This window comes from Cydia splendana, chromosome 22 (assembly GCF_910591565.1).
Source record: "Cydia splendana chromosome 22, ilCydSple1.2, whole genome shotgun sequence".
Taxonomy (NCBI): domain Eukaryota; kingdom Metazoa; phylum Arthropoda; class Insecta; order Lepidoptera; family Tortricidae; genus Cydia; species Cydia splendana.
In genome coordinates, this window is record NC_085981.1 from 614771 (window position 1) to 627230 (window position 12460).

Below are 12460 nucleotides of genomic sequence, written 5' to 3' on the forward strand. Positions count from 1 at the left end.
ATTCCGACCAGTGGCAGTTTTGTCAACGTTTGCAAAGCTCTTCGAATCTGTGTTGCACGCGGCGATATTTCCGCAGGTTGTGGCGAGATTGAGCGAGGCCCAACATGGTTTTCGACCGGGCCGCAGCACGGAGAGCAATTTACTCTGCTTTATGAACTATGCGACATCGGAAGTGGATCGACTACGCGGACAGGTTGATGTCGCATATTTCGATTTTCGGAAGGCGTTCGATACTGTCGATAACGACATATTGTTGACAAAGCTGGCTGCTGTGGGTTTTACGCCAAGTCTTATTAGCCTATTTGCTAACTACCTTAGGAACCGCAAGCAATATGTAGAGTACAAAGGCCACATATCGGACTGTTATCGAACGCTTTCAGGAGTAAGTCAGGGTAGCAATTTGGGGCCATTAAATTTCACTCTCATGATCAATGACCTTCCAAATGTGGTCGAACATGCTAGTTGCTTGATGTTTGCAGACGACCTTAAGTTGCTGTTAAAAGTAAAGGATGGTCAGGATTGTGAGAGATTGCAGAGCGACATTGACAGGGTAGTAAGTTGGAGCCATAAGAACAAACTCTATTTCAATGTGTCCAAATGTAATGTAGTGTCTTATAGCAAAGCCGTCTCTCCATTGCTCCACTCGTATAATATAAGAGGGGAAGGGATCACGCGCGTGTCGTCTGTGCGAGATCTGGGATTGCACGTTGAGTCGGATCTGTCCTTCAGAAAGCACATAGTAGACATATGTAAGAAAGCTTTTCGAAACTTAGGCTTCATACTGCGTCAGACAAAGGACTTTTACAACACAGCAACAGTCAAGGCTCTGTATAATGCGTTAGTTAGAAGCAGGTTAGAGAGTTGCGCCATTATATGGAACCCACACGAGAGTAAATACTCAGCCATGGTTGAAAAAATACAAAATAAATTCGCCAGATATTTGTATTTCAAGGAATATGGGGTATATCCTTTTTACCCTCTCATGTATCCGACGCTCTTTGTTCTCGGCATGGTAGGCTACACAAAATTAGAAGTGAGACGAAACTTGTCGTTAGCAACTTATATCTTTAAAATATGGCGGGGCGTCGTGCATGCACCGGAAGTGCTGGGGGCCTTGGGGCTGGTGGTGCCGCGCGCGCGCGGGCCGTGCCGCCGCGCGCCGCGCCTGCTGGCGCGCCCGACTGCGCGCACAAACTTACTAGCTAGAGCACCGTTGGTCACAGCAATCAATATCTTGAACAAGATCTCGACGGATATAGATCTGTTTAACTGTTCTCTTACTGAGTTCACAGAGGTCACTTACAAACATTTAAGTAAGTAGGTAATTGATAATAGATATCGTTAGGACTTTTTATAATTGTTGCAAATGATGTTAATTAATGCTAGATTTGATATTTGTATTTATTAAAAGACATTATTATTATTGAATTTATTATGGAATTGCTATTGAATTAATTTGCTGTGTTTATAATTTGTATTAAATGTTTTTATTTTTTTATGTAAGTAAATTGATGTGACTAGTATGTAAGCGCTTTGGTATAACACTGTAATGCTTATATATGCTGAAATAAATGAAATGAAATGAAAAAAATTCACAAATAGTTCCATGACCCCTTTTTTTTCAAGGAGATTGGTCGTTTTACTTGGCCATGTATGTTAAGTTTATGTAGATACAAGCAATTTAGGTGGGTAATGAGATTTAAAAATAATAGGTTTCATACAAAGCCTCTCGACTGAAAAAAAAACCGGACATGTGCGAGTCGGACTCGCCTACCGAGGGTTCCATACTTTTTAGTATTTGTTGTTATAGCGGCAACAAAAAATACATCATCTGTGAAAATTTCAGCTGTCCAGCTATCACGGTTCATGAGATACAGCCTGGTAACAGACAGACAGACAGACGGAGAGTGGAGTCTTAGTAATAGGGTCCCGTTTTTACCCTTTGGGTGCGGCACCCTAAAAAGTAGAGCCTATTTAGATTTTGAAATTCTTAGAATTGAATTTAAAAAGTCTAGTGTCGAAGATATGTAAGAATCTTGTTAGATTCTTTTTTATTATAATTGTAGCAAACAAGCGTACAGCCCGTCTAACGAAAGGCAGACATAGAAGCCTATGGACGCTTGGCGACCCTTGCAAGCATATCACATAATTATTTTATCACATGCACGTTGCCCCTTTAAGTTTATAAGTTTTAGGGCCACTTGCACCATCTCACTAACCCGGTGTTAAGCGGTTAAACCGTTAACCCAGTGTCAAATTATACTGGTAGCCATGGTAACTCCAGGTTTAACCAGTTAACCCCGGGTTAGTGGCATAGTGCAAGTGGCGCTTAGAGGACTTTTGTTACTTAAAAGCATATTATGAGACAAAAAACTGCAGGATCATCGTTCAGTCAGTAGGTAATTAGGTATGTATGGTCAAATAATTTTCAGTACTATTTCGTACCTTGTCACAGTGACAATAATATGAGGTCTCTAGCGACTTTCATATTCGTTGTCACTATGACCAGGCACGATATGGCACGTAAATTAAATTATTTAATTGTAAAACCTACGAATATGTAATACTACGGATGTGCCGCGGGAAATTTTCGCAAATTGCGAAATTTAAACCAGGGACCGAATACCGGTACTTATATGTTTCATACAAATTAACCGGTAGGTATTCAATTGCGGTATATCGGTTGTTTATGTAGGTATATTTTTGCATTTCAATTAGCTAATCTGATAACTTTATTGTCCTTACATAAATATCATTCTAGAATATCAGAGAAATATTGCGAATGCTATGTGTTATTTTGATTTTTAGTTATACCGGTAACGTTCCCTGATTTAAAGTAATTTAAACACAGGAAAATTTCGAAAACTTCTCTTAATTTCGTATGGAGATTGCAATTTTCTTTTTCCAAAATAGAACTTACGTTTAAATTATACACGATTTTCTCAGAACATTCATTTCATTTCATTTATTCATGCTAAATAACATAAAATAACATAAGTATACAAAATATACGTTACGTCATATTATTAAACCCGGGTGGGGCATAGCAGAAAACTTATTATCTAGAACTTAAATATTAAATTATCCTAATTACAATAAATAACAATAAATACAAATCTACACACACACACTTTCATCACATTCACACTTTTTGAAAATTACCCGCATCTTGCACATCCTGTATGTTTAGTCGCCATCGGATACATCAGAGCTGCCAATATGCAATAAAAAGTCTGAAATAATAATAAACGTTATTTCACAATTACTGAACGATTAAAAAATTTACTGAATTATTGAATACAATAATATGTAAATCCTGTGTTTATAATTTGTAAGCTGCACTGGGATAACTTCGAAAGTTAATGGGGGTAACGTTGTAAATTGCTATACTTACCTCGATTTTTTTTACCATTAGAAAACGACTACACGTGTTTGATGTCTTTTATTGAAAAACACGTTCAAATTTATCCCGCTTTTGAAAATAAACTCAGTGCACATTACTTATTCTCTTAATGCCTTTCAAACAAAAATGCCAGTTGAATTTGAAATCAATAATGAAGGAAATATGTTTGAATTTCTTTTGTTATGTAATTAAAAAAAAAGTAACTCTGTTCCAATGGAAAATGGTTTAAATTACCTTGCAGTAGGTATGTAGTAGTACGACGGGTTCATACCCGTATGGTCCTCCATTGGATAATGTATCTACATAGCATATATTTAATCTATTCTTTTATTAATATTTCTTTGGTTACACCACACAACGAATAATATCTAATAGAAAAAAGAGCCTCCTAAGAAAATTCTGAAGACACCGCTAGAAAAATTAAACGTGAATAAAGATTTGAATAACAAGTGGAAAGCTGGTGAAAAATGGTGTATTAAGCGAGAAACCATATTAAACTTGATCATATACACGGTGTTTCATGACCCACTGAAAAACTAATAGTTCAGAATCGACAGGAGAATCGATTGCGCTATATTTTAATGGGGGTATTTTTTTTAATTATTTTCACATGGCTAGTCTACAAGTTTGTAATGCAACAATATCAATAACTATAGCATTTGACACGTTGTTTGGCAACTAGCAACACCCTTATCTGGCCATTGGTAAACCTTATCTCGTTGCAGTAAGGTATGCAAATGGCCAGTAAACCACTAAAACGACAAAGCGTCTTGTGTAGAATTACTGATCGAATAGAATTGTTAAGAAAACTAAACAACGCATTTTTTTATAATAATTATCGGATTAAAGAATAAATACTCAAGTGAGTTCAATATAATAAAAAATCTGTTGGGGTGTCTCAGAGTTTCAGTGGCTTAAATAACACCGTCTATTATAACCGAGTTCTACTGTATAAATGCGTCTGACTATACTCTCTAATGTAATTGCTTATTCGACTCGAGTCGCTGTCAAATTATGCGTGGAGACAAAGATTAGTGAACACTTATGACTGACAACCTTCACACAACAGCATTCCCCATTCCCCGCAAACCGAATCATTGTTGTAGGTGGCGCTTTTTACTGTTCCCAGTTTAGCTTGCGTCACGTCAACATTGGAATTAACGCATAATGAAAGCAATTTAGGCATAGAATTTATTTGAGGATGGTATTTGAGCTCTTAGAGAATGTTAAAAAAATGCTGACACTAAGTGTCTAAAATGCAAAGCAGTAAAATTCAATTCAATATAATTTATTTTAGAATTTTAACATTTATAATTTTTTAAATCTACTTTTGTGAATATAACTGAAGTCCAATTTTACGTTTTTAAATTACAAATAGCAGTAGTGTGACAGTTTTCATATGCAAGTAATTACATAGCTAAAATTTTCTGCCTTGTACAGCTAAACTGCAGAATGAACTGTCGCCCGCAGTACTTCCCTTCCTTCAATTTTTTTTCGGAAAAAAGCGTACACCCATCTTAAAGAGTGGCAACGCACTTGTAACCCCTCTGGTGTTGCTGGTGTCCATGGGCGATGGTAACTGCTTACCATCAGGCGATTCGTCTACTCGTTTGCCTCCTTAATAAACGTTTTTTTACGCTGCGAGAATTGTCATCTACATACATCTACAATTCTCGCGGCGTTGCATGTCTCGCAGGGGATTTAAAAGCAGTATTAGGGGACATCAGTCTTCTTTATTTTCTGGACTCTGGTGCAGCTAAACGATTATACCGACCGCAGAAATGAGAGGTTCTGTTAATCGACGGTTAAGTGCATTCAGAATTAATTAGTGATTTATTACTGAATTATAACTTTACAATGTTGCTAACTAGCTGGTGCAGTGCTGTCAAATTGTGAAATGTGCTCTAGGTTTCTTATATTGCTAAGTAATACAATGAGTATTTAAGAGCGCGGAGCTAAAGGTTTGACTCCGAAAGTCCTGCTAAACTAACAGGCCAATAGAGAATATTACGCAAAACTCTGCGTAGAGGGCGTCACTAGCTCACTCACATGGCCTACCGTGAAGCACGATAATCGAAAGTTCGGTTTCTGCCACACTATCACTCTTGCCTATTCGATCGATAGAGAGGCAGATTTAACGAAATTTCGATTTTCTGTTTAAGGCCTGAGCAGTTAAGTTATATACTCTATGATGGTTTACTATGTGCACTAGTGCTGCCACTCTGGTGGCTGAACATTGCAGTAATATTCCCTATTCGAAAGTACATCAGAATGATAAAAAATCGTGATATTTAGTTAATTGGGTTAAGCAGAGACACTATCGTGACATAAAAATTGACCATAAACTTTCTATAATTGATAAAATTTAATTCAATAACAATGGCAATTACGAAACACGGCAACTATAAATAATATCGAAAACAGTTATCAATAAAATTATAGTAATTATTTTAAGGCCATAGTATCGAAGGTTGAATTGTACGAAAGAGGATTATATTATTATGACCTTAGAGGGCAAAGGACCCCTTTGTTTCTATAAGGACCGAGCGCGTTGGAGGGTCTGTCATCTTGTGGCCTGAATCGGAAACATAAATATGACACCACACGGGGTTGTTATGCCATTCAGGGTTCTTGATAAATTGGAAATTTTATAGCATAAGTATTGAACAACCAATTTAGCTAGGACCCTAAATGGCGCAACCATCGCGGCGCGTGCATTGAAACTTCACGACAAAGCCAGTGCTGCCATCTACCGTTCTAGTGCACGTTTTCTTGTGCATAGTAGGTTCTGCCATCAGGCTATTAAATTAATCAAATAAAATATTTAAAACAATAAACCAAAATACTGAATTATAAACTTTATTTTAAAAGTAAAACTCATTTATACTTAGTTAATTCGTATGAATTAGTAACATAACAAAAAAAAGCTATTACTCCCTAGTGAGTTATAAATTGAGAGAGCAAGTGTGATGAAAAGTTTATTTCACGCTTACCAGTTTCACAACGCGTCCCTAAGTAAAACCCTAATGAACGAAAATTCCAAATAAAATATAATTTCAATCAATTAATCAGATTAACGACGTCTCGTGATTAATAATCGTAAAGTTCACGGTAATTTGACAGTGAACGAGTAAATTTCAAATAACAGTCACCGTGGCGCTTTACAGCTCCGTGGATTTGGTGGTCCAAGTTAAGAGATACTGAGTATTATTTAAAATATGTTTTATTGACAACAGCCGGCGTATTATGAATGGTTTTATCCACGTGATAAAATAACTGTCAGTTTTTACACCGCGGAATAGAAAGTGACAGGCACCGTTTTATCACTCTGTCACGTAGACATAGAACGACCATCATATCCGTACTGGAGACCAATTCGAGCATAGGTACTTAACTACTTACATTTTGACATCAAATTGATATATAAGTCATCATTCGGCACCCATTTTGTTTTCTACGTACGGATTTCTGAGTCATCCGCCACCTATGACGCGAGTGAGATGCACGAGCGAATGACAACAAAATTACATCATTTAGATATTAAAATATAAGTTTGAGTTGACCTACTGGCCACCAGGTTAGACTTAGAACATATAAGTAAATTTATACACAGTCACTGAACAAAACGAATACATGCTTTTGTGGTACACACACAGTAATCCTTTCAATTATAAGCAGACTTATCTTGGTCTAACTCTACTTGAACTTGGTCTAACTTTTTTTAGAACGTCATTTTAAAATGAAAGCATTACTTCGATTGTTTGGTGGAGGCAAGGTTTAGGCGACTCTTAAGCACAAAAAGGACGTAAGTACATTGACAGTGATTCAATGATACTATACAAACGCGAGCATAATCGGACGCTGAAGCTTATGACTCGCTCCACACCATTATTTATAATAATAAGTGATAATTATTTTGGAACCAGTTTCCAAGATCAATAAATATAGTGATAATTTGTGTGATCATTATATTCATTATGATTATAAATCCATATACAGCGTGTCAATTTTATACAAAAACATATTTTATCAGTAATCGAGTTTATCCTATCGTGAGGTGAGACATACTTCAAGCTAATTTTACGGTTTCACTCACGTATTTATGTTAAAATTAATAATAATAAAATTCGACCTGCTGCGACCGGTTCATGGGTGTTTATTGTTGCGCCTGTGAACGGATTCCAGCATGCGTTCTACATGACATTAAAGCTCAAGGGGCCTCTACGTGTTGGATCTATATCGAAAAGACCGAGATTAATAGGCCCGTGAAATCCAAGAAAAAATATTTAGTTTTGGTCACGTATTTATATTTTATCTGTCTTGGTGTTTTGGTGAACACGATTAATGGCCTAGGCCGAGGTCAATCAATAGGTCTACCTAACGTGGTTAGTAAGAAGTTGTTACTCGTAATATGGTTGAATTAACTAGTTAGCTACGGGCTAGTTGAAGATTTGTCTTTATGATAGAAATAAGATAAAGATAAAAAATAGTTTATTCAAGTAGGCATATTACAATGCGCTTATGAACGTCAAATAAAACTATACCGGCTCCAACCCTACCAGAGGTGTAGGGTTATAGTTCCTCGAGAAGATTTAAATCCCCCCTCAATTGGAGGAGGGTATCCCAATATGGGACCGGCAACAAACTCGGCGGGACACATCTTTTCAAAACATTATTACATCTTATAATTAACATGCATTACGAGTAAATAATAAATGAAGCTCATTCGCATCATGTTAACCCTTTGAACGCCACGCCTGTCGTCGTGATCCTTGCCGAAATGCACGAAGGTGAAGGCAGTACCGTCTTTAGCATAAGGGCAGACGGGCCCCGTGCCCAGGACAACAGACAAAGACAGACAGTAACAGTATATTTGATTACTCATAATAAATAGAAGATCATAAAGTTTAATTCGCTTTCTTTACTTTCCAAAAGGGCCCCAAAATCTTATGTACCCAAGGGCCCCAGCATAGTTTAAGACGGTCCTGGGTGAAGATGATATTGGCCTGTATATAGCTGCACGCGTCAAAATAGTCTTCTTTGGCGCCACTTGCACCATCCCACTAATCCGGGGTTAACCGGTTAAACCAGTAGCCTAGTCTCAAATTTTACTGGTAACTATGGTAACTACAGGTTTAACCGGTTAACCCTGGGTTAGTGGATGGTGCAAGTGGCCCCATAGTGGTCAAAGGGTTGAGATTATTATAACCTATAAACAGCGTGTAAATTTTATACGGCCACATTTTTAGGGTTCCGTACCCAAAGGGTACAAACGGGACTCTATTACTAAGACCCCGCTGTCCGCCTGTCTGTTCGGCTGTCAACAGGATGTATCTCATGAACCGTGATAGCTAGGCAGTTGAAATTTTATTATTGATGTTGAGACTGTTACCGCTATAAGAACAAATACTAAAAAGTAAAAACAGAATAAAATAAATATTTAAGTGGGGCTCCCATACAATAAACGTATTAATTTGCCGTTTTTTGCGTAATGGTATATGGAACACTTCGTGCGCCAGTTTTCATTTTTCATCAATCTCGACGTGTTCAGTGCCTATTCATACACAAACACATATTTGGCATTCAAATTATTGTAAGCAATCCTTGTCAGCGACTAAATGATAGATAGAATACTCTTTATTGGCACACCTCAGTAAAAAGGTACAAAAGAAAAGTACAATTGATTAAATGTAGAGGCAGACAACAAGCGGTCTTATCGCTAAAGAGCTAAGATGATTATAATCTAATTACCCATATTATCTCTATGATAAATTATCAGCCCGCAGTTTTTCTGACCTTACTGCCAATTTTAACCTCCCACTCAAGTACATACTTACATGATTGATGCATTTCAATACTGTGATAAAAATACATGGAGGGCGATTCGAAATGTATAATCTTGTTAAGCAGTAGATTCAGCTAGGCCTAAGGGCCGATAAAGACGGACTGCAACCCGACTGTAATTTGTGTGGGAACTGCACGCCGGTTGCACACCAACTGCAACGTTCACGTGCAGTTCCCATACAAGTTGCAGTCGGGTTGCAGCCCTCTGTACCGGCCCTAATGTCCTAAGATCAGTCACTGTTACGGGCATGTGATGCGGAGGGATGAAAGTCATGTGACAAGAAAGGTATTACGAATGAATGTGGAGGGAAGTACGAGGAGAGGAAAACCGAGGAAAAGGTGAGACTGTGTGAGAGATGATATGAAACGAACGCAAGTGAATGATGAAATGACGGGCGACAGAGAGGTGTGGAAGAGAAAGAAATGCTGCGCCGACCCCAAGTGAATGGGACAAGGGCAAGAGAATGATGAGTCACGGACTAAGTCGGACAGGATAAGTAGATTTTCTCTAACTTCAAATAATCCTAATTTTCCACTAATGCTGACAAGCATTGATGCCGAATTAGCACGATTGTACTTTACAACCACCTTCAGATATATCGGTGTGGCCGAGGTACTCGAAAATATCTGAACACGCACTCTAGCACCTTTACAATAGAGGCGTGTTCAGATATTTGCGAACGCCTTGGCCGCTCCGATATATCTGATGGCGACTGTATTTATACTTAACTAACACTTACACTCACTAAGCATAAGCAATGAAATCGAATCACTTTCCACGGAAAATTCTATTCAAACTTGCTCTGTTTTAGTTAGTGCGGGTCAAATCATGGAATCTAAATTTGACCCACTTCCCGATTTCCGATTGAGCTGAAATTTTGCACAGGTACATACATATTATGTCAATCAGATGACAATGCAATATTATGATGACATGGAGCTGATCTGATGATGGAGACAGGAGGTGGCCATGGGAACTCTGTAATAAAACAACGCAATCTTATTGTGTTTGGGGTTGTTAGAACAAAGTTATTTTCGCATTCAAAATATACATATCGACGCTGGAAAGGAGAAATTGGATAAGCGACACGCAGCTAACTTTACAGGGGAGCCCAAAAACTGCAACCCTTTGTAAATAAAAATCATTAAAATTCATTATGATGACGAATTTCTTAAATAAGAAACTTTATATGGTTATAGTGATGTATTCTACATTATCCTATTATTATTTTACCTTCAAATGAGTTATTTTAGAATTTAGTGTCGCTTAAGCAAAATGATCGTAAAAATAAATTTTGGTAAATTTATCTTACCAACATGTTTCACAAGAAATTATTCAGGTAAAAAAGTCCAAGCTTAATTTGTCGTCAGAATTGATCGAGTAAAAACTATCTTATTGCAAAATATGCTTATTTTATAGTCAAGCAAAAAAGTATATACGTAAAATTTTACATAAAACAAATCAAGATAAATTATCTAATCACTTTTTAAGGAGCAATTTCAAACTCGATAAGCAGCTTATGCGACACATTCAACCTATGATACATCTACATTCTATGAGTTTTATAGTTATCGACCACAAGGAAATGGTTGTCATACCTACGCATGATAAAATATACCCTTTAAGGAATTTGTATAGCTTTTTTTCAAATTAGAAGTTATGTAACGAGTCTTAAGATAACAAGTGCCAACTTAATTACAAGGTACCAGTAAGAATGGGAAATTTGTATTTGAAACCAAAATAGGAAAAAAATATTATCTCGTGTATAGCTTAGATTAAAATATGTAATGTTATTTTATCTATTTATTTCCCTAACCTGGCATTTTCTGATAGTACGAAAAATAATAACAAAAAGAAAGTAAGTAAAAAATTTACTAGGTAACTTCCAACAAAATTTAGGTAAAATGGAATAAACGACAAAAGTTTTATATCTGAAATTAGGTGAATGATCATAAACGCCAATAGTTCAGATTTGACAGTCAAGTAAATTTATCTATATGACATTAAAACCTATTATTCGGCCAAGTAAAAATAGTTAACCGACAGTGAAAGGTTAGTTGTCATAAGGCAAAATTATCCAAGTTAAGGTTAAGCTGAACTGGCAAATAAGTAAAAAACTCTAAAGTTCATTACATTGAATAACTTTTCATCTAATCTCTCCTTTTCAAAAATTTGTTGAAAACCAAGTCGTTTAGTAACTTAAATGTACCAGTGATTCTCCAAATCACCAACTGGATAAGCGACACTAAAGTCGTCAGATTGGTACGAAACCTAGTCCATTCGATGCAGAAAAATCTGGCGATTCCAACGATGTATATAAATAACTCAATATCTTTGAAAATGTCGCTTATCCAATTTCTCCTTTCCAGCGTCGATATATTAGTATGGATTAGTGCAAATGTATCGCCTAACCTTTTCCACCGCAAACAGTCTGATTACTTAGAAAAAATGCATTATAATTGCATTCGCTTGCATATGCAAAACTGCGCAGACGCGTTTTTCTTCAACTATAGTCTGTTGAATCATGCGTGCCAATGCCAAGGTGACCATCGGAATAGTTTAGCATAGTATTTACTCCTAAGATTAACTGATATTCTGTTAATTTTAAGGGAATGTTGTAGGCACAGAATGGGTCAAAAATAAAATATCAATGAAAATTAAAACGGCAATCATTTATAACTAAAACATAACATATTATCTTCAAAATCTAAAGGGTGATTACCAGTCCGCCAGACGGTATCGGCCTGTCAGTTGTTCGGAACTGTCAAAATTTTGTTCTAACTGACAGGCCGATACCGTCCGGCGGACTGTTAATCGGTGGCCCGCTTTATTCTTTGGCTTTGATACACAAACGCAAACATTTGTTAACATTATCAACAATATATCGCCGTAAAAAAAACTCAAAATATTAGTGGGCCACCCTAATATACATACCCTAATACAAATACAAGCGTCTGTAGGGTACGGTAACCTCTTCAGCTTGGGCAAAAATGCTTAAAAACCAAATTTTAAAAGCTTATCGTAAAAAAATAGGAAAATGTATTTGGAAAGTAAAATGCTCTAGAGCAGAATCTTATCACATTCTGCACATTTCAGTAAAAACAATGACCCACTATCAGAGCATGAGAAATGAAAAAATAATTGTTCCCTCTGCTATAAACATATCACTTTTGACACTGACACATCTAATCCATATCGTTTCTAGATCTATT